We start from the raw sequence: 23,799 nt of genomic DNA on the forward strand, positions 1-23,799 counted from the left end.
CAGGTGCAAGCTGTCCCTAGCGAAGCATCGTGGCTTGTAGAGCATGTCATCCCAGGCTGACAGGCATTGGATCCCCTTTGAATGACACCAATACTTAAGCCAATTGTTGAAATTGATCATCTTGTCTTCATATTGTTGCATCATTCTTGGTGGGGGTAAGATGCTACTCAAGGTCAGGGTCATACCGGCCTGGGCTACATGCTCAGAGAGCTCCTCTATGTCTCTTTTCATGTAGTCCAGGGAGGTACATCTCAGGTCATTCACACCAGCATGGACAATGACCAAGTCATATTTGTACTTGCCTTGGAATGACCTGAGTGCTTGTGTTATGTGGCGGATCCTAGCACCCGACAGGCAGCTCACCGTGACCTTCTCCTTGTTCAGCCTGGTAAGCGGGACATCAGTGTGCCTGACGATAGAGTCACCTATTACAAGTGTATCAGGTGTGTTGTTTAGCCTTAAGGGCTGTGACTGTTCGGCACACTGGCTTTGTGAGCTATGTGTTGCATGTGTTTTGTTTTGGGGTAGCGGTTGCTTGGGTGTCTGCTTTGGAGGTCTCTGCTGCTTAGGCAGATTTTTATTTAGAGCCTCCGAGTATGTTTTTGTGTGTTTATGTGTTTAGTTTGCTGTCGTGGTAGGTCTATGTGAGACTGGAATTGTCGTGAGTGTGGTTTCCTTCACCTCCTGACTGGTTACGCCAGTACTGAGTTGAGAGAGATTAGCCTCCAGTTTGGCTATATGGTTGCATCTCTCACATGTGTTGGAATTTGTTGGGAGGAGGAGAGGGTTGCCTGTGTACATGAGGCAGTTGTAACATTGCCTCAAGATTCCCAGATTCACCTGCTGGATCGGAGAGGAGATTGACAACTGACCTTTGGACATGCTAGAATAGTATTGGGAATTCCTTTATAATTGAAAAAAGGGCCAATGGGGAACAAGGTACTCAAGGAGAGTTTGTGAGGGTGTAGTGCTTTTAATTTTTTTGTGCTGACTTATATAATTGCTTTAGCGAGCAAGTGCCAGGTAACTTAAATGCAATGTGTTACAGGTAACTTAAATGCAAAAACAACAAACAGTAACTTTCTTTCAAGTGAAACAAGGAAATAAGTACAGTAAGCAATGCAGATATCACTAGGGATCCACAGAAGCACTGAAAAGCCACGTTTTAGGTGGAATTAGCGTTTCAGGGAAATAACAAGCAAACAAACAACAAGCATACAAACAAAGCTAGATTCAGCAGGCCTGGATCTAGTCTATGCTACAGCAAACAAGGTGTACCAATTTCAGTAAGAAACAGTTCAAATATGCAGGCACTATAAACCTTTAACCAGAAATTCCCAGCTCAGAAGGGCAGAGTCCAGCCTCTGATCCCACAAGAGTGCAGACCACGAACCTTCTTAATGTAAAATAACTGGCCTGAAGCCCAAGTGCTTAAACCAGAACTAATACACTTTTAGGATAACAGACACTGAGCCCTCAATCAGCAGTTCCCAACTTAGAAGGATGTAAGCTACCTGTCCTGCCACCACAGTGCAGGCCACAAACCTTCCTAATGTAAAACAACTGGTCTGAAGCCCAAGTGCTTAATCCAAAAGACTTAGAATGATAGCTACATTTTAATCAAGTTACTACCAAGCAGTAATAAATACAATTGAATACTTTAAAGAATGACTGGTTTAGTGCTCAAGTTATACAAACAAAGCTAGATTCAGCAGGCCTGGATCTAGTCTATGCTACAGCAAACAAGGTGTACCAATTTCAGTAAGAAGCAGTTCAAATATGCAGGCACTATAAGCCTTTAACCAGAAATTCCCAGCTCAGAAGGGCAGAGTCCAGCCTCGCACTTTGCCAAATATATAATAATTTTGGTGTTGCAATTTCCCTGTTTGAATCTAATTCTTGTTCTGTTTGCATTCTCTAACACTATACTATTTTCCTGGAATATTGTATTGCACTGATTACAATTTCCACATTTTTTAGTGTAAGTGTTATGGGACGTTGTATTCCAATTGCTTCTCTCTAAGTAGTTCTTAATGTTAAATCCCATCATGAACACAAACTGTGGTCCAGTCCCTAATATTCTAACTAATTCCTCATCAACTGAAATGATGTTCCAACTTTCTATCATGATTTTCTTTACTTTACCTATATATGGTCCATACTCCAACACACATCTTTTACCATATGATGAGCTGTCAACCGAAGTGTGGGGGGTTGGTCCATCGTTCACCCCGAACTCATGATTAAATCCCAACAGGGGCTTGTATTTGCATCCCCATTCTTTGATTACTGCTTGACTAACTCTAGCCATCATCTTAGCATCATACCCTCTGTCCTTGAACAAAGGATAATTCAAACTAACATGAAATATATATTCTTTTTAAGAAATGATACTTTACCCAATTTATGATACTGAATAACACTTATTTAACCCCCTATAAAAAAGCAAAATTCTTCTCTGATCATTTTCCTACATGTTCTGTATGCAATGGTAATGAGGCAGATCTGTTACATATTTTCTGGGAATGTGAATTATCTGAATGACTATGTTCAATTTTTCAGCACAAGATCTAGAAAGCCAGGTACAAGGAGTTATAATTAACCTGGCAATTTGCAATACTGCATATTCCTCATAAAAAATAAAAGATTCTCACTTCAGTGGAATTTAACTGTTTTCATGCTTATAAAGTTATATGTTACAAAAATGGCTGGACCTCAAAGCTTTAAACTGGACAGAATTTAAACTTCTTAGTTTTAAATGTTTTACCTTTTAGATTTTTGCTTAAGGCTGATTCCCAAATAAAAATATTGGCTGCTAAGTTTAAGGAATGGATTAGAATTAATTGTATAATACTAGTTTAATATACTATCAGCTTGGTTACTCTGTTCTTTGATATATAACCTGCTTACGATCAATTTTATGAATAATGATAGAAATATTGTATATAGTTATAATTATCAAGGGCTCATTTTTACTGTCTGTTTACTACTGCTGTTTTGAATATGTGGTTTTGGGTTTTTTATTATTCTTGATTACTAATGTTAATAAAGCATTATATATTTAAAAAAAAAAAAGAATTTCTGTGGGCATATTGTCTTAAGTTTCTGAAGTACTAAAAGTTTTTTGCTTCAATAAAACAGTTTTATTTTATGCTCTGGTCGTTTTTACATGGTCCTGCATTGCCTTGGATTGTTCTGCTGCTGTTTTGTCTTATTTCACATTGGAATACTTTTATTCAGCAGAACATTTACTCTCTTGGGACTTTTCTTGGTTTGTTTTTGTTATTCTTGTTTACTACTGGAAAATGTTAATAACGCATTTTAGAAAGAAGAAGAAGATTTAAAAAAAGAATTTCTGTGGGCATTTAGTGTTACGAGATTGCAAAGAAAATGTTTCTAACTGGATGCTAAATAAACAGGTTTCTTAACATGGATATAAGAGGTTATACAGGCATGAAGGTATTGGACAGTGATTGTGTAGTTTGGTTAAGATAGAGATGTTTATCTGACAGGATGCTGGAGAGATGCGTAAGTTGTAAAAGAATCTAGGATAAAAAGTAAAGAAATTATGATGAGTTGAGGACATTTCCTATAATGTCATGCCAAAATCTCACCTCATTTAGCTAATTGCTACCCATCTTTAAATCAATTAAATAAACTTCTAGCTAAATAAACTATTAGTACTAACTAAATGAGCTATCTAATGTACTGTGTCCCATTAATTACTTTGCCACCCTTCTAACACTTTTACATTCCACAATTTCCCTTCCTCTGCACTCTGATTTATTTCACTACAACTGCAGTTTCAGCCATTCTAGTTTCCCTCCACTCCAATACATTAGCAGTTCAAATGTACAACTTCTGTTTCCCATTTTTAACTTGCAAAAGTTTTCTTCAAGCTACAGTTTGGGGTCATCTTTCACAATACACAACAAGGCATTGCACATCTACCACTGAATCCCCTGAGTACAACATTCTGCTTTCCTTTTTCAACTTTCAAAAGGCATGTAATACAGCAAATATAACTCTGCCGTGTATCTTTATTGTTATTTGGTAATTGAGCAGGCAGTCCCTGTTAAATTACTCGTTAGCAAGGCTTGTATCTTCTGCTCAGTTAATTGTTTGTAAAAACAACTGTATCAGTAAAGGGGAAGGAAACATCTGTGACTGCCTCCCACCCCCAACATTAATAGTTTATCTATTGTTAGCTAATTTAATGTTGTCCCCAACTTATAGCTATTTTTATTTATTGACGTGTTGACCAGGAAAGTCCACTGGGCCCAACGACCCATTTTCAGTGGAGGCCCAGGAAGAAAAGCTCCATACAGTCACAGAATTTTTTACATAACAGCAGCTTAAGTTTGAAAGTCAAGAAAGCTTTTACATACTACAAACTGAAGTAGATATACAAATTCATATTATAATGGTATACAATACAAGAATATAAACCCAGTGTGTTAAATTTTTAGTAACTCTTTATAGTCTCATAAGTAAAAATACTGTTTAATCAATTCTGTTTATTCAGCCACAAAAATAAAGAAAGCAAGAGATTGGATACAAAGACAGTGTGTAAATTGTAACTATATTAAGTTAGTAAAGGTATTTGTAGTGTATAGTGGCCAAAACATTTAAGGTGGTTTAATCATATGATTACAAGAATAGACAAGGTTATTACAAAAGTGTTCTTTTAGTGCAAATTTAAATGTTTTTAAAGAGTCTGGTTGGGTAATACAGTGAGGGAGCGCATTCCAAAGTTTGGCAATGGCGTGGAAATAGATATTGTGTAGCTCTTTTGCTGGGTTTAGTTATGGTTAGGAGTTGTTTGCTAGAGGACCTAAGATGCTGAGTAGGGGTGTGTGTGTGTTTGTATTATAGTTTGAAGGGATGGACAGAAGTTTGGATTATTTAGTAGTTTGTGGGTGAGAGTAAGTTGGGAGTAATGTAGGTAATGAGAGAACTCAAACCAGTTTATAGATTTAATGGCCAGGTAATGATGTGTATGAGTTGGCATGTTGGAGACAAACTTGGCTATTTTATAGTAGCATGACTGCAGTTTGTTCAGGAGAGAAGTGTGTAGGTTAGTGAAGATGGGGCTACCCATAGAGGAGGGAGGGTAGAAGTAGACTATTAGCTAGTTTCAATTTGGTAGACTTGTCCAAATACAGTTTATGCCTATAGAGAGTTTACCAAACTTAAAATGTGTCTTTTTGATTGAATTGAGTATATGATTCTCAAAGAACAGTTTGTCATCAATTGTGATGCCAAATAGTTTAGCTATTTTTACAATTTCAGTTTCTGAATTGTTTTGAGAGAATATTTTAAAGTCTAGACTTAGAGGTTTGGTTGTGAAGAGTAAAAGTTTTGATTTTTTGGGATTAAGTAGTAGCTGAGCTTCATTAAGCCAGGATTTGATGGAAGTAAATGCATTTTGTATTAACTTCAGGAGATCTGAGATGTTGTTAGAGGAAGTAATTATTGTTGAATCGTCTGCCTATTGAATGACTGTACTTTGCAGGGATGCTTTATGGAGATTATTAATAAATATGTTAAAAAGCAAAGGTCCAAGAATAGACTCTTGGGGAACACCTGTGTTATTGACTAGGTAATCAGATTTCTTGTTTTGCCGTCTAACAGATTTTCTGTTGTGTAGATAGTTATGGAACCAGGTTAGTGTGTGTGGGGAGCAGTTTACGGTCTCAAGTTGTAAAAGTAGTTTTGAGTGAGACACTGTATCAAAAGCTTTTGATAGGTCTAGTAGGATCACTGATGTTAGTAGGCCTGCATCAAGAGCTTTGTATACAGTGCTGGTAAATGACAGTAAGGCTGCTATTGTGCTTTGTGCTGGCCGAAAACCATGTTGGGTGGGTGCGAGTAGGTTATTGTCTGTGAGATGTTTTAGCAGTTGAGAATGAATACACTTTTCTAGAATTTTAGATAGAGGTGAAAGTATGGAGATGGGCTGGTAATTAGATAGATCACTGGTGTTACTAGCTTTGTGAAGGGGAATAATAATTGAGTTTTTCCACAGTTATGGGACATATGATTCAGAGATTGATCAGTTAATGACAATGCTAGTTGGAAGAGGTATAGAATCTGCTGCAAGTTTTAGGTATTCAGCTGGGAGGCCATTGGAAGAGATTGAGCATGTTTTTTTTTAACTAAGCATTTTTTCCACAATTAGCAATGTACATGATTTTAAATGGGTGTCTTTACCATTACTTATGCTAAAATTGCCTGCATAGACTGATTGTTTATCTCTACCCACTTCACTCCCCTCTCACCCCAAATTATCCAGCCACCCCCAGAATCCTTACATTTATTCCCTCTTAACTTCTCCTACAATTTGGTGCATATTACTCACCCCTTAAAGACATATACATTAAAAACCCTCTTTCAGTTTTTATCTACTATCAATTCCTGCTGCAGCCCATTCCACAGAATTAAAACTTTCTTTACAGACATTCTCAAGCCACTTTTTTCCATACACATTCCTGCTTGCCAACACCTTATCCATACACACACACACACACACACACACACACACACACACACACACACACACACACGCGCATGCACACGTGCACACATGTATACACACATACACATGCACACACATGCGGACACACACATGCACACATGCACACACGCACACACATGTGCACACACAAGCGCACATAGGTTCATAGGTTCGTAGGAGGTTACTAGGCTAGCAGCCATAGATCCTTTACAAGCCTAGCTATGTTAATCCCAAGTATCCCTATTTGTTCTTTTTGGATAGTTCACAGAATGAATTTACAAAGAGAGCAGTTCTGTGATCAACACCGGGTACCTCTGTCCATGAGAGACATGGGTGCCACCTCAGGGCAAATGTGCAGTCTCCCATCCAGTTATATAGGTCGCATTTGAATAAGGTCAGTGAGGAGCTCTTACATGAAGAGGAAGTCTATTTCAGAGAAGTGTCAGTCTCTGAGAGACATATCTGTCATTCCAGCATGTTCTGTTAATGTCGCAGGCTAGTTTAATATCCATAGATTGAGTGACTCTTGTGCTATTTGACTTGTGGATGTGTAGCATTTCCATTAGGCCAGGGTTGGAGATTGCCATATAGGTGAGGCACAAGTTGCCTCTCAGCAGTCTATAAGATACAGTATAAAGTGACAGGGCTTTTAGTCACATAAGTCATGGTTTGGAGTCCCTGTATTTTCTTAGTGAGAAACCTCTGAGGTCTCTCCAGCTGCTGCATGTGTCTGGTGAGGTACATGCAAAAAGATGCATTATCTATTAGTGGTCTGATGAGGGTCGAGTACAGTGGAGTTATAACATCCCTTGACCTGGATGCTATGCCCTTGCTTATGAGGTGCACCACATAGAAGGCTTTCCTTACCACTGTGGAAACTTGGTGGTCGAAGTTCAAATTGCTATCAACCTGTGTTCTCAAGTCTCACACCACTGAGATGGAACTCAGAGGGGTGCTCTCAATATTTTAATTTGTAGGGAATTCCATTTTGCCAAAGGGAATAATAATTCATTTTTTGCATTTAGTTTTAGACCATGGCTTTGGTGCAAATCATATATTTGTGTTAGCCTTTCTTGTAATATGTTGACATCACTGGGGGACTCAATAATTGCTCCCAGTTTGCAATCATCAGCAAACTTTGTGAGCCAGTGGCCATCTACTTTGGCTTGGACATAAACACATACCAATACTACAAAAGCATTTTTTTTAGACACTCATATCTACTGCTTTGGACTACTGTCCGTCTCATCAATACACATTTTCAGTCTCCTCCCTCATCTATACTTACTTATTCACCTTCCCTGCCCGCATACTCTACAGCTTTCTGTACACAGCCTAACCACTCTTCATTACCCTATCTATATACTACTCTGCAACCATCTCTCCACCCTGTACCACACCTCTTTCTCCATTTCTCATTTCACTCCTTTCATTAATATACCACACAGTTATCATCTTACCAAATCTCCTCCTTCTTCTACCCACCATCTGAATTCTCACCATCTCAACTCAAAATTACAGTAAGTAAGTAAGTATAGCTGCAAGTGTAGAAAACTTCTGGAAGACCCTCAAGTTGATCAAGAACGAACACAGGAATGGTAAAGGAGAGGTGAATTCAAACCAAGAGATGAAAGGTTAATATTGGCAGCCCAAGACAGTGGGCTGCATACATTCTTGTTTACAAAGTCCATTGAACATGTGGGAGAAACAGACATATGTAAGTTTTGTAAAACTGAATTGGAAACAGTCACACGCCTTGTTGCTGGTTGCGATGCACTAATGACAGAAGGACTGTATACTGAAAGGTATAATAATGTGGCGAGACTATTACACTGGGGATCGTGCAAACATTATAGTATCAAAGTGGTTGAAAAACACTGGAAACATGAGCCACAAAGAATCATAGAAAATGATGACGTTTATATCACATAGGATCACCCAATACCAACAGTTCAAAAGACAGATGCTAGAAAACTGGATATAGTGGTCCAAGAAAAGAAGACAAAAGTAGCATTGATCATTGAAATCACCACACTTAGTGACTACAGTGTCTTGCGTACAAAGAGACACAAAGTCATAAAATACCTGGATCTGCAGGCAGAAATGAGAGCCATGTGGAAAAAAGATACCCAGACAGTTCCAATAGTAGTAGGAGCAAATGGTCTTATAAAAAAGAATTTACAATCATATTTAAATATGTTACCAATTTATGTAACACAGTACAAATTGCAGAATGAGTCATTACTGGGCACATTGTGGGTGCTGCAAAGAGCACTTTTGGCTAACATCAAAGAGTGAAACAATACTAATTTCATGAACTTTAGTCGTACTTTGACTTAGGAATGGGGTCTATTCCCGTCATGGTATTAGAAACCCAAAAGACTTAGAGAAATTAAAAACGACACTAAGTCAATTGCTATTGCTTTGTACACTTACAAAACCAGCTCACTTCACTAACTGCCATAATGTTCCCAAAACATATCCCGACCTATCACAAACACTCATACATTACATCACAAATCCATCTTTCTCTCCTACTCTCTACCAATATACATGCTCAGATTTGTTCTATAGATATATTAAAGTTAGGAATAGTACTTTATCAGCAGCATTGAAATTCAGATACAAATACAAATGGCTAGATATCTCAATCCCACTCCATCCTGAAATTTAGTGGAGATATTCACCCTAACCTCACACCCACACATCAACTGCCCACCATGGCTAACCCATTACTTGCCAATGCTACCAACACAATTTTCTCATCAGGTAATAAAACTAACCTCATTATTTTCAACATTCATCTCAGAAGCATCTCCAAAAAAATTTCATGCTATCCATGCAAGTCTAGATTTTTACTCCCCAGATGTTAATAATTGCCACTGAAACCTGGCTAAAACAAGAAATAACTGAAAATAAAATTATTTCCCCAGGTTTTAGCATATCCAGAATGAACAGAAATCTTTAAAGAGCAGGTGGTATTGCTATTATTTATAAAATCAATGTAGAAATAACTCCAACCTATCTAAATATCCCAAAATTGAATAATGCTAAACTTCTGATTGCATATCTCAAATTCATCCAAAAGAAATCTGCATGTATCTCAGCAGTATACATCCCACTAGGCAACAACATTACCACAGTTGAAAATATCCTACCCTAGATATCCTACAACATCCCCCAGGAAACCTTCATCTTAGGTGACCTAAATATAGACAGGTAATCCATAAACAGCAGAAAACCCCAAGGACTCTATTCACCTATTTGGCTTCAACCAACTAGTAATCACCACCACCAGAATCAACAAAAGCATTTTCAGGCAGTCCACACTGGACTAGATTTTGGCAAACAAACCCCATAATATAAAAATACTCAGGTTGCTTACCAGATACTTTAAGTGACCACCTCCCAACCTATGTAATCAGACAACACGATTCAAACAAACTAATAATTTATAAACAAGTACACAATGTAACCAAATTTGATAGAGATGCATTTATTACAGTCCTATCCCCCTAAGACTGGAATGTATTAAGAGTAATGCCCCTAGATGAAGCAGTCACTCACTTCAATTACACCTTCCTAAAAATACTAAATGATTTAGCACCAGTTAAAACAAGAAGGGTAAAATATAACACAACATCATAGCTGGCAAAGGAGACCAAACAGCTCAAGTTGCAAAGAGAAAAAGCGTGGAAAGAATGGCAAAAGAATAAAATGCAACATGCCTACCAACATTTTAGATATCTCAGAAACCATACCAAGATCCTTGTTAAATCTGACAAGAATTCATACTACACTAATCTCTAAAAAAGCACCAAAACAACCCCAAGTTTTTGGCCCTCTCTAAATAAACTGTTATACCCTGACCATACCACTACACCCCATCCTTCTACTTCAAACAACAAAGGCTCCATTGTTACTCAGTTCAACACTCTTTTTATCCAGTCAGTTCTACCACTAAACAATGACCACCTCATTTCACCCCCTCCAACTTCCATCTGTTCTTGAAAGCAACAAATGTTTTTAGTTTTCAGCCAATTCCAACATCAACCATAAAAAATTACTAGCCAAATTAAAAGTAACCACAGCTGTCGGTAACTTTCCCACTGAGTTCCTCAAAATAGGTGCAGAAGCACTAGTCTTCCCTGTCTACATTCAACTCAACTGGTCAATAACTGAAAACTATGTCCCATCCATCTGGAAAAGATCTATTATTATACCCCTTCACAAAGGAGGCACTTCAACAGAGTTAACAAATTATAGAACTATTGCTATCCTATCAACCCTCTCTAAAATCCTTGAGAAATGTATTTATTCTTAACTAATGAAACATATAACCAGACATAACCTCTTCTCCAACACCCAACACGATTTCAGGCTGAACCACATTACTACTGCTGCCCTTCTCAATGTCACCAACATATATTACTACTGCTGCCCTTCTGAACATCACCAACATAGTAAACCAATACAGAAATAAGGGCAACCTTGTTTCTTCACTTTTCCTTGACCTTTCCAAAGCATTTGACTCAGTGTCCCACCAAATGCTCCTCTTTGAACTTGCAACACTAGGTCTCACTTACCCGTCCCTCTCCATGTTTCACAGTTATTTATGCAGTCATCAGCAGGAAACTAAATGTCAATAAAACCTTTCAGAATTTCAACCAATCTCTGTTGGTGTTCCCCAAAGGTCAATATTCCTCCCCTTCTATTTAATATTTTCATAAATAAGTAGCAAGAATAAGCAAACGGACCCAGGCAAGGCTCTTCTCTCCAGTGTAAAAACAGGTTTATTCACAGTATGTTTATGATTTTCATAAATAAACTTCATATCGCTACAACACTTGTCACTCTTGTACACTATACAAATGATTCAGCCCTTATCTGCTTTGCCCCATACATAACAAAATTACAGGAACTCACTTAAAAATCTTTCACTGACATTGAAATATGGCTAAAAATTCTAACTGGTTGCTTAAAGCCAAAAAACTATATATTTATATAGATTTATCTGCTATTTACTCTAAAACATTACTTTAACCAGAAACACACATTTCATTTTACCTCAACCAATAAGACAAAAATAGAAACCATAATCCAAACTAAACTACTCAGAGTTATAATAGATGACAACCTCAGATTTGATCACCACATACTTCATTCCATCAAGAAAACTCAACAAAAACTCTACTCCCTCTATAGGGCCAAACACTACCTGACAGATCAAGTACAGATTACTTTGGCAGCAACATACCTCCTTCCTTCAACATTATATGCTTCCCCTATTCTTACAAATATCAGCACTATGTATAAAACTAAACTAGCCTCCTGCTACTACAAAATAGCTAAACTGTCAACCAAACAACCTTATAAAACATACCACTGCCTTGCATTAAAACAATTAAACTGGCTTGAACTCCCAAACCAGTTGACATACTCACAACTAATCATTGCACACAACCTGTTATACTCTCCAGACAAGTGCCTAGCATTACAAAATACTCTGCTGCGCTAGTCACCCACTACAGACCTTTGCTCTAGCAATACATTTTTATTTTGTATCAGTAACACATTCAGCACTGCTGGAGACTCTCTCTTCTCTTATTATGTGTCAAAACTCTAGAATGAAATCCCCATATAGTTAAAACTGACAGAAAACTTAAATAGTTTCAAAACTTTCCCTTAAACAGCACCCGTGCTAAAGATGGTTGTGTTCCTCCTGCTCACCTGGCTTTACTCAGATTACTTTTCTCCAACTCTCACAGCCATTTTGCTTACCAATCTTTTTGTATCTTACTGCTCCTCCTCATACAGCACTTATTTCTTAAACTCCTACTTTTTTCCTCATTCTCTTATACCCACCACTAACTACAATTCCTCCTCTGTCCATTTACCCTCCTGCTCATTTCCATAATTTCTCCTTTCACATCTCTCATCAATTTTTAAGCTACATTCTACTTCTCTGTCTGTAAATTATAACTAAACTCAAAAACATCCTAGTTTGATGTTTTTCCTGCAGCCATCATGCTATAAATGAACTATTATTTTATGTTATTGCTCTATTCAATAATTGTTAATTTCTATCTTGTTTTTGCACTAAAATGCTATGTTCATGTAAGAAATATTTAAAATATTTAAAAATCATGTAAGTAAGCTGATGTATAGATGTTTTTATCCTGCATATTTAAATATACATCATGTGTAACTTAAATGTGGAGCTTTTCTCCCTGATCCTCAGCTGAAAATGGGTTTTACCCAGTGGGACTTTCCCTGGTAAACAAAAACAAACAAATAAATAAATAAATAAATAGTTTTTCTACCTCATCAGTTTTAACCACTTTTCAGTCTCTCTTCACAAACAATGTATACAACCAACATTGCCTCATAGTATTATTCATCCATATACCAAATGAGCTTAATATGGTGATCTGACATCCATATTTTCTGAACCCAAAACAAGCAATATAACCAAACAGAGCCTCTTACGGAAACCCTTATGTCAATATACACATATGGTGGAGAGCTCAGTTTACTTGTATTCCAGCCATCAACAGGCAGGACTGTATTATCTTTTTAAAGCAACTGTCAAAACAATGTCCAGGTTCAATTGTAAACGTATCGTTGAAGTTATTATTATCTGTAGAGCACAGCCCTACTGATATTGTCAGCAGGAAATATATGACTAAATCCAGATCTATTCTATACTCCACAAATGTAAACAATAACTCAAATTTCACTCTTCATACATTCTCATTGGTCAGCAGCAGAAGTAAACAGATTACCCTTAGCATATATGAACAAAGAAAACCTAAATAACAAATGGACACAACTAGAAATGTGGTCTGTCTACCTATAGCTCCCACCCTATAATAGTATATTTAACAAGATCTGAATATTGGCTATATATATATATATATATATATATATATATATATATATATATATATATATATATATATGGATTTGTATCACTTCATTGAAACACCATTTCACTGAGACCAGGTCACCTAAAGTTCATTTCACCAACATGTCATTTCACCTAAAACTCATTTCACTGACAAGTAGTACTCTAAGGCAAGTAAAAGGTATATGTCCTTTTCCCCACTGTAGTGTGATCCTGGTATTAGTATATATAGTTGGGGGGGTGGGGGGTTGCGGGGGTGTAGCCCCCCCACCTAGTTGGGTTTTACCAAAATAATGTAAAACCAAACCAGACAACAGAAAACCAAATTAAGTGGGGGGATATGCCCCCCCACACCCCCCAATGTGGGGGTTGTGCCCCCACCCCTCCAACTATATATGCTAACACCAGGATTGCACTACAATGGGGAAAAGGACATATACCTATGACTTGCCTTAGAGTACTACTGGTCAGTGAAATGAGTTTTAGGTGAAATGAAATTTCAATGAAATGAACTTTAGGTGATTTGGTCTCAGTGAAATGAGTGTCAGTGAAATGGTCTTTCAATGAAGTGATACAAATCCATATGTGTGTGTGTGTGTGTGTGTGTGTGTGTGTGTGTGTGTGTGTGTATATATCACATCTTCACAGAAAACTGGCCAGGTAAGAGAGATAGATAGCTCTAATGACATTAGTGGATAAAGAAGCCTGCCTCAACTCAAAACTAACTGCTAGTAATATTTTATTTATTTATTAATTAAAAAATTATGGACATGAGTTATTCTGTTAACAATCAAGGAGATTCTCATTAGGTCCTTGCTAGTGGAAAATATAATGTTTGCATTGGTGGAAATAAATCTACCAATACAGCTGTGAACAATGGAGAGCAGAAGAAAGTTTTCTTAGTTGATTTGGACACTGGTTCCGTAAGTTACGACCTTGAGAGGGGGGGTGACAATGTACAGACAGCCTTTCGTAATCATGAGGTGGATGAGATGTTTGAATAGGATTACCCGGTATTAAGGAGATCAGAATGAATTCTCAATCAGAATAGGAACAGGCAGAATTTTTTAAGGGGACAACAGACCACGAGAGGTCGGCCCCAGAGGGGGCGGACCAACTTTTGGAGCAATCGGAACCAGAACAGGTATTAGATAACCCTGGTAAAGTAGATCATATTATTTCAAGTTTTGGGGGTAAACTGCTAAGCTTGAATGACTTTAACATTTTTAACTACATGGATATACCTATTAATTAAGTTCATTTTTCACTGTTTAAAAAGGGGTTTAAGTTTGTCCCTGCTAAAAAAACTGATATTTCTGATGTTTTAATTGATTTAAAATTATATATAAGAAAATTTAATTTCCAAATACTTTTTAAAGGTAAAGGAGAACATACGTGGAATCAGGTCAGACTAAGGAAAAAAAGTCTTTTTAACCCCCTCTTTGCACCAGATGCTAGCACACTATGAAAAAGTTTGTATGAAAGAGATTTTTCATGAATATCAACTTTACAAAAATGATTATTATAATTTGACTAGGGAAGAGGTATTAGTGTTGAATCACTTCAGGGAAATGGATCTTGTCCGGGTTATGAAACCTGATAAAGGGGGAGGGGTTGTACTGGTGGATAAAATGGACTATGTGAATGATCTTACAACAATGTTACAAGACACTGATAAATACACACCAGCATCCCTCAATGAAATACATAAAGCCCACAGAAGGCTGCAACTCTTTTTGGAAGACAGCTTATACCAAGGGGTTATTAATGAGGAGGTATTAAAATTTTTACTAAATGACCATCCACTAGTACCTACAATTTTTGGAATACCCAAGGTGCACAAGAATGTGCACTACCCCCCTTACAGATTAATTGTAGGCGGGCAGAATAGTTCGACCTACTCCTTAGGGGTGTTTATGGACCGTGTGGTAAAAGGGACATTGTTTCCGGTTAGTCACGTAGTGAAAGACTCCTGGGTTTTCCTAACTACAATTAAAGCTGATTATTTTTCTGAGGCTACTGGGTTTTTGACCATTGATGTAGTGGACCTTTTCAGCTCTATCCCACAGGAGGAGGGGCTGGAATTATTCCACGAGGCATTAATAGAATATACTAACCTTGGCAATACTATGGTGAATTTTATAATAGAATTAATGTAGTTTATATTAACCAACAACTACATTACCTTTGAGAATGAATATTACAGACAAGTTAAAGGTGTAGCAATGGGGGCAAGCTGTGCTCCCATTTGCGCTAATTTGGTAATGGCAAGGTGGGAATTTAACCACGTGTTTACCTCTAGATTCGCTCAAGAATGGTTATTCTATGGTCAGTACCTTGATGATATTTTTATTTTATGGAAATGTAGAGAGTCTATAGTAAATGGATTTGCTGAATACATTAATGGTGTTTGTCCGTACTTTAGGTTTACACACAAATTTAAACTGGATAGTACTGATTACCTGGATGTTAACATTTCCAGGGACATGGAACTGGGGAACTTTACAACTACAGTATATCGTAAACCTACTTATTCTAATTGTTTTTTAAGTTACAATAGTCAACACCCGCACTATGTGATTGAAACCTGGTCAGAGGACAAATGATCAGGGGGGCTAGGATGTGTTCTACATTAGACAACCTGAAAAGGGAATTGAGTAACGTAAGCCAGATGTTTATTGCCAGAGGTTACCCTGAGAACTGGGTCCAGCAGACCAGTATGGAAATTCTTGATGGTTGTGGGGACTAAGTTCAAACCACTGTTGGGACAGGACGACTTCGATTTGAGACAGGTTCATTCTGAGGTTCAGGATTCATCAGGTAATGTATTTCCACAAGCTATGGTGACACAATTTGGTGCATTTAGTAAAAAGGTGAGAGGGGATTTGAATAAGAACTGGGTGATACTAGAATGCAGCAATGAGCTAGTTAACACATTAGGTCATGGTCCCACCTTTTCCTATAAGGTGAGAGGTAATCTAAAATTTTTGTTGGAACACCCTATTAAAACGAAGGCTAGTAGAGGAATGAAGCCATGTGGAAGGTGCAATTACAGTGCGTATATAGTGAATGCAACAGAGATGTGGGTGGGGGTACCCCCACAGAAAGTTAGATTAGCAGGGGGGAATTGCATCACTCTTGGGGTAGTTTATTTGAGTGTTTGCATGGGATGTAAAAGGTATTATGTGGGTAAGATGGAGAGGGCAATCAGGAAGAGAATATATGAGCATTTACATGCTATTAATACCCAGAATTACAATTATGCCCTTTTTAAACACACACTCACGTGTCCTGTGTCTTCTGGCTTCAAATTTGGTATTTTAGAAGTGGTTGTTAAAAATGTCAGGGGGGGTAACTGGTCAAACCAGAATGAAAAGGCTGAGTTGAAGTGGCAACTCCGATTAAATGTTTGCCAGCCCCCTGGCATAAATGAACATGTTTTCTTAAAGCCCATTTTAATTGAAAGGGCTTCGATACTTTAGCAAAAATGTTTTACATTTTTATGATAATAAGTTGTTTGTAATATGTCTTGTCTTTTTAAGAATTTTTTGATCAACCAATTGGGTTGACTATTTAAAGGGGTTTGGAGTTAAGCACTTTTGGTTTTGATAAAGTCTGCATTGAGACAGATGAAAGCGCTTACCTATTGTCTGTTTATATCTATTGTCTGATAATTAAAATTTTATTACTATTATTGGAACACTTGGACTTTTTTCGTGGACTGCTGTGGGAATTGTGCCTCAGGTGTGGTGTTTTGCTTATTAAATAAATAAATAAATATATATATATATATATATATATATATATATATATATATATATATATATATATATATATATATATTATTGAACAATATCACATCTTCACAGAAAACTGGCCGGGTAAGAGAGACGGATAGCTGTAATGACATTAGTGGATAAAGAAGCCTGCCTCAACTCAAAACTAACTGCTAGTAATATTTTATTTATTTATTATTTAAAAAATTATGGACATGAGGTATTCTGTTAACTCTCAGGGAGATTCTCATTAGGTCCTTGCTAGTGGAAAATATAATGTTTGTATTGGTGGAAATAAATCTACCAATACAGCTGTGAACAATGGAGAGCAGAAGAAAGTTTTCATAGTGACAACTTATAATGTTATAACTGAGGAAATAGATAAAAAATGAATGCAGCTTGTGGCCTATGCTCCTAAGGGATAACATTTTGAACTCTATACTACCTGATTTTGTGAGTATTGCATATAAAAGAGCTAGGAATGTGTCTGACATTCTGGTACATAACCAATTTTGTTTACCAGATATTAATGTCAGTCAGAGCTTAAGCATAAATAAAGGCACTGTTCCATGTGATGGCTGCACCATCTGTCAATATGTAGTATGCTCTTTTCCCTATATTAATGGCATCAAGTTTACAGCTAGGCATGAATACAGTTGCAACACAGAGGGGTTAGTGTATGTGCTGAGATGTGGATGCAAGAAGTTTTACATAGGGGAAACTTATAGGAGTTTTAGGGTCTGGTTGCACATATTAGGGACATAAAAAAATTAGAGTCCACTTGGGAGAAATTTTTTGATAGCACACAACTCTAATCCTGATTCTCTTAGGGGTTGTGTCTTGGAAAAATTGCAAGTTGGCATAGGTGAATGTGTGCCTTTAAAAAAGAAACTCTTAAAAAAAGAAACCCGGCTGATTTTAAAGTATGGTACTTTGGAGCCTCAGGGACTCAACAAAGAATGTAATTGGAAGTATGTGATTTGAATTGTATGCTTAACTGATTGTTTTGTGCAATATGTTGTATATAAACAAACAGTATTTTGTAGTGTTTTTACTCTTGGAACCCTGTGCAAGCCGAGACGCTAAGTGTTTCATTAAATTTGTTTACTTCTTGGATCGGTGGTCTTGGTGGTATTTTATCATTTTATTTTTTTGTTTTTTTAAGTTGTATTTGCAAGTAATATTCCACCTGTTACAGCAGACCAAAATGGATGATAATAGGTTGCAGCTGTATATATCCCACTCCCATCCTCCACCAACCTAATATAAGAGACTCTGACCACTCTGCTATCCAAAATGCAATAGGCTAAACTGATAACAGAGACCTAAACTCTGACTGTAGGAGCCAGACAGCATAACAACTAAACAGAGATGTAGCAAGAAAAAAACATGTTCCAGCTTGTGAGAGAAGGTGCCAGAGCCAATCCTATGAAAGGCAAAAGAACAATAATAGATTCAGTTGTCAGAGACATGTCCGACAAATAATGAGCCCTACAAAATTCCCTACCTGCAATGACTTATTGCCCAATCCCTGCTACCTAGAACTTTGAAACAAGAGTATTAAGACCCGGAGTCATTCTAATCCTTGCCATTCCTGAAACCAGAGAATCTGTATGGGAAACAGAATAACAATTCATATCCTAGTAGCAGGTATAAAGTTGTCAAGATTCAACAACAGTACTCTCAGCCTTTTATAATATACTAATGTCCATACAAGATAGGCTATTACCTCTATAAAAACAATGAATCCACAGTTAAAAAAAAATCTCCATACCTTACAAGCAAATTAAAACCAGAGTCAAAACATGGCTGGACTGGACAAGATACATTAATAACCAAAGACAGAGAGAGCACTTCCAAAGGTTAAGACAAAACACCAGAATAAACTCAAAAAAGTTAAAAGTGATCCACCTCTGCTCTCTGCAAACTAATCTAGTCTAGGAACAGAAAAATATTTCTAATGGCCTACCATAGCCAAAGTGTGAAAAAATAATTCTAAATCTTATTACTAATCCACATGTCATCATATAAAACATTAATGAACTGAAATGCAGCATAGCTTCCCTTCCTGCCCCTTCAATAAAACTACTTAGCAATATTCTTCTGCCCATCTCACAAACATATGCAAATATTTCCCTATCCTTCTTCTATTTTAGAACCTTTTCCTAAAAGAAAATCAGGAATTATTGGATAAAACAAACGAGTACTAAAACGCATATTTACGTATATTACACCACTAATTGCTAAAAATAGGTAGGCCAACTTTTAGCAGCTCATTGAAACCTGTAGTCAGCCCCCCCTTACTGCCAAATCCATGCCCTCCAGATTTAAACACTCATTAATCCTGCCTGCTCCCAAGTTACCTGTTCCCAACACAGTCACTGATTACCAACCAACTACCAGCTCCTGTCCTATAGGCAAAATTCTAGAAGAGCTAATTTGCAGGAGAACATTAGACTGCATTCAGAAGTATGACATGCTCACGTACATGCATGGGTTCCATGCTGACTACAGTACACTAACAGCACTAAATGTTTTAACTAACCTGGATCTTAACTATACCTTTGAAACTACCTGAGCAGCTGGGCAAAAACAGATTTGGTCATAAAGCAATTCATAGGTTCATAGGTAAGTGTTAGGCTATCTGCCCAAGGGCATTTATAAGCCTAGCCAGAATGTGTTGGCTTTCGCCACCCCCTTAGATTAGTTCCCTGTGCCTCTGTCCAGCAGAGCCATTAGTTCCCTGAGCCACTGTCCAGCAGAGCCACTGCAGTGATCCCGGGGTACATTTTCTGTTTCCCATCCACCCATCAAGGTTTCTCTTGAAGAGTGTTAGTGAGGGGCTCTGCCTGATGTATATTGGAATCCTGTTCCAAAGCATGGGGAGTCTCTGGGATAGGAATCTATCCCTCCAGCATGTCCTATTTATTGTTGTGGTGAGGTTTATATCTCTAGAGCGTGTGGCTCTCCGGGATTTGTTTTTTTTTTAGGTGGAGCATGTCCATCAATTCTGGGTTGGACATGGCCTTGTATGTCAGGCAGAGATCACCTCTGAGTAAGCGGTATGCAAACAAGTACAGCTGGAGTTTCTTGAGTCGGGCTGCATAGAGCATCTGTTTGAGGCCAGTGAGTGATTTTAAAACTACCTCAACAACAGAACATTTGTAGAATACCTTAATAATGCTATCCTCAAGACAGAGTGTACAACAAAACTACTCTTGCGGGAATCCTCACTGTTTTCTCTGTTTATCAATAGTCTGCCTTACAATTTCCCAAACATCAAATACACATGATGTGCAGATGCTATCATTTTTACAAGAGGACATAAGTCAGCCAATATATTAAGTAAATAATTACAAGATAATTTTGCTCCCATATAATAATATGTGAAGATGGCTGACCTTAAATAATCTGTTAATACCCGAGAGTCTGCTGTGGTAATGTTTGGAATATATGAGAGACTTGTACAAGCTCAGTGTCACAACATTAGAGACCCAGAAGAAATACCCATACTCTTATTTGAACTACAAAAGTATGTAAGCATTATGTTAGACAACACGTTACCCTTCAGAGACATATAGAACAAATGGTTGACAAAATTCTAAAGCAAATAAAAGTCTCCTATGGAATACCTCATCTATTTACTGCTGAAACTTGAATATCAATAGCCAGAAATGTCCTTTTCATTTCTTGAGTGTAGTCTACCACTAATCTGCTTAAATCCCCAGTAAAACGTTGCTACCCTTCAAAGAGTCAGAAACAAAATACTCAGATGTATTCCTTTATCATGTAAGAGAAAAAACACCATTGTGATACCATATAAAAACAAATGCTTATCAATAGAGGCAATAGAGCATTTTGTACTACATAATTTACAGAATATTATATCAAAGCCACTGTCCACAGTTAAAAACACACCTGTAGCTAGAAACTCCAGTATAATTTAAAAAGTTAGGATATCATATAGCTATAAAGGCCCTTATATACCATGGCAACAACAGAAAGAGCCTTCTACAAATAGCCCCTGCAGCATGGAATGATCTACTAAACAAAATGCAATGAAACAGCAAACAGCAGTAATATTGAAAGTACATCTCACTAGATATATCTCTAAATATCTTTGCTCAAGAATCAGAGGCAATGCCAAAAATAATAAGGGACAAACAGCAAAAACCAGGGCAGTTTTTAAATCTTACTCTAATTCAATTAAAAAGTTACAAGAAAAGTTTTTGCAGGGCATTTTGCCTAGTCTTCACTTATGTTTCAAGATCAGTCGGAATAATATTTATGGTGTTTACTTGACAGACACAAGCTACAAGATCTGATTCTCACCTTGTGGAAATTGGCTAGGCTTAAAATGATCTGCCAGGGCAGGTAGCCCAGTACTTACCTATGATTTATTAGAATATCAAAAATGTTATGAGAGACAGAGTAGAAATATGAATGAAAATCAGAGAAATTCTACAAAAACAGAACAGTATGTCACCAGTAGATATAAGTGCAGTTATTATAGGAAACCAAGAAAGACACAGGGAAATAGTGCATAACCATACCTCTGAAATGTGCAGAGATTTGCACAATGTCCAGATTTTTGCCTCATACGTTTAGTCTGTTCCTCATAAAAAATGTGTTTTTGATAAATCATTGGGATGATCTAAAGATTAAAGTTGCTAAATAATGACATGCATTTGAGTTTCAGACTTCATATTCTTCAGAAAATACATGCTAACATAAATCCTGTTATTCTAGCAACTTTCTTGTTTTATAAGAACAGTATTTAAAATCTGTCCCTATTTTTGGGCCTTTGTCTCCACCCCATTATTGTAGGCTTTGTCCAGATTTCTTGAGATGGCAATGAGTAACATTCGTCTGCCACAGTAATATCATTCACCACAGAAGGAGATGACATAGCTTTAAACTCTTTAGCATGTGTATATTTAATTATGCTTAGAGGTGTAGCCAGAAATCTATATTTTGCACCTATATCTCATTCTACTGCCCCTGCTACCATCCTGTCATTAAAAAAATGTATACAACCCTCAAAATGCTGTCCCTATACAATTCAGAAAAGGACATCCTATTTTCAGATTTTGCCAGTTATAACCATAAAAAGGTCAGTTTTAGAAGCACATTCCATTATTTGAGCAGGAACCTACAGTCTATAGACAAGTCAGACATTATTGCAATGTTAGCCCTATAGAATTTAACACTATATTAAATAAATGTAACTGGGAACCACTACACAGCCTTGACCTAGACCAAGCAGTGGACTATTTTAATAGTACTCTTATTAACATCCTTGATTCAGTTGCCCCAGTAAGAAAAATTAGAGCTAAGCAACACTATGCTCCTTGGCTTACTAAATCCACTACAGCCCTATTAAAATCCAGAGATAAGGCATGGAAAACATGTAAGAAAGATAACACTAGTCTATCCAAACAAAATTATCAACACCTTAGGAATGAGGCCAAAAAACAAACAAAGCTTGATAAACAGAACTACTCTCTAGATACACAAAATAGACACTCTAATAACCCCCAAAAGTTATGGCATGCAATACACTCCCTACTAAACCCTGGTAAATCCTCCACACCAGCTCCCATCTCCACCTCTACAAAAACAGACAGCGATTTAGCCTCCCAATTTAATCACCACTTTATTGAATCCATTAAATCACTATCAACTCAACTTTCCAAAAATAGCTACTCATCCATACCAACAACTCCTAACAACTCACCTCCCTTAACATTCTCTCCTGTCCCAACCTCAGTAATAAAAAATACCTCTTAAAACTTAAACCCACTACTCTTGCACCAGATGGTATACCTGCTCATTTCCTAAAAATGGCTGCCGACTCTCTATCCTACCCAGTCTCAATCTTAATCAACCGCTCCATACAGGAATCCCACATCCCTCAACAATGGAAAATCTCTTACATTATTCCCCTTCATAAGGGAGGGAATTCCTATGATTTCTCTAACTATCGCCCCATACCCATTCTGTCTCCTTTATCAAAGATACTTGAGAAATGCATACACTCTCAGGTCATGCATTTCCTAGACTCTAACAATCTCTTCTACTCTACACAACATGGTTTCTGCCCACACCACAGCACAACCGCAGCTCTTCACTCTTTCACAAACCTTGTTAACCAACATAGAAATAACAACGTATTTGTATCTGCTATATTCCTGGACCTCTCCAAAGCATTTGACATGGTATCCCACTCCATTCTAACAGATACTCTTACCTCTCTATCCTTTGCCCCTAACACTTTTGCATGGTTTAAAAACCATCTATCAGACCGACAACAAGCTATCCAGTGACAAGGATTTATATCATCTTTACTCCCAACTACCATTGAAGTACCTCATGGTTCCATACTCGGCCCACTCCTCTTTTCTATCTTTACCAATAATCTACGTACCTCTACCCTGCAGGCTTCACTCATACAGTATGCAGATGATTCCACCCTGATCTGCTCTGCCCCAAATCTCACCACCCTACAGCATCCCGCCCAAGAATCTTTTACCTCAGTCGATAGGTGGATCACAGATATTCAACTTATCTTAAATCCCAACAAAACGAAACTACTTCTA

This window comes from Protopterus annectens, chromosome 14.part0, assembly GCF_019279795.1.
Source record: "Protopterus annectens isolate FY-2018-M chromosome 14.part0, PAN1.0, whole genome shotgun sequence".
In the NCBI taxonomy this organism is placed as follows: Eukaryota; Metazoa; Chordata; order Ceratodontiformes; family Protopteridae; genus Protopterus; species Protopterus annectens.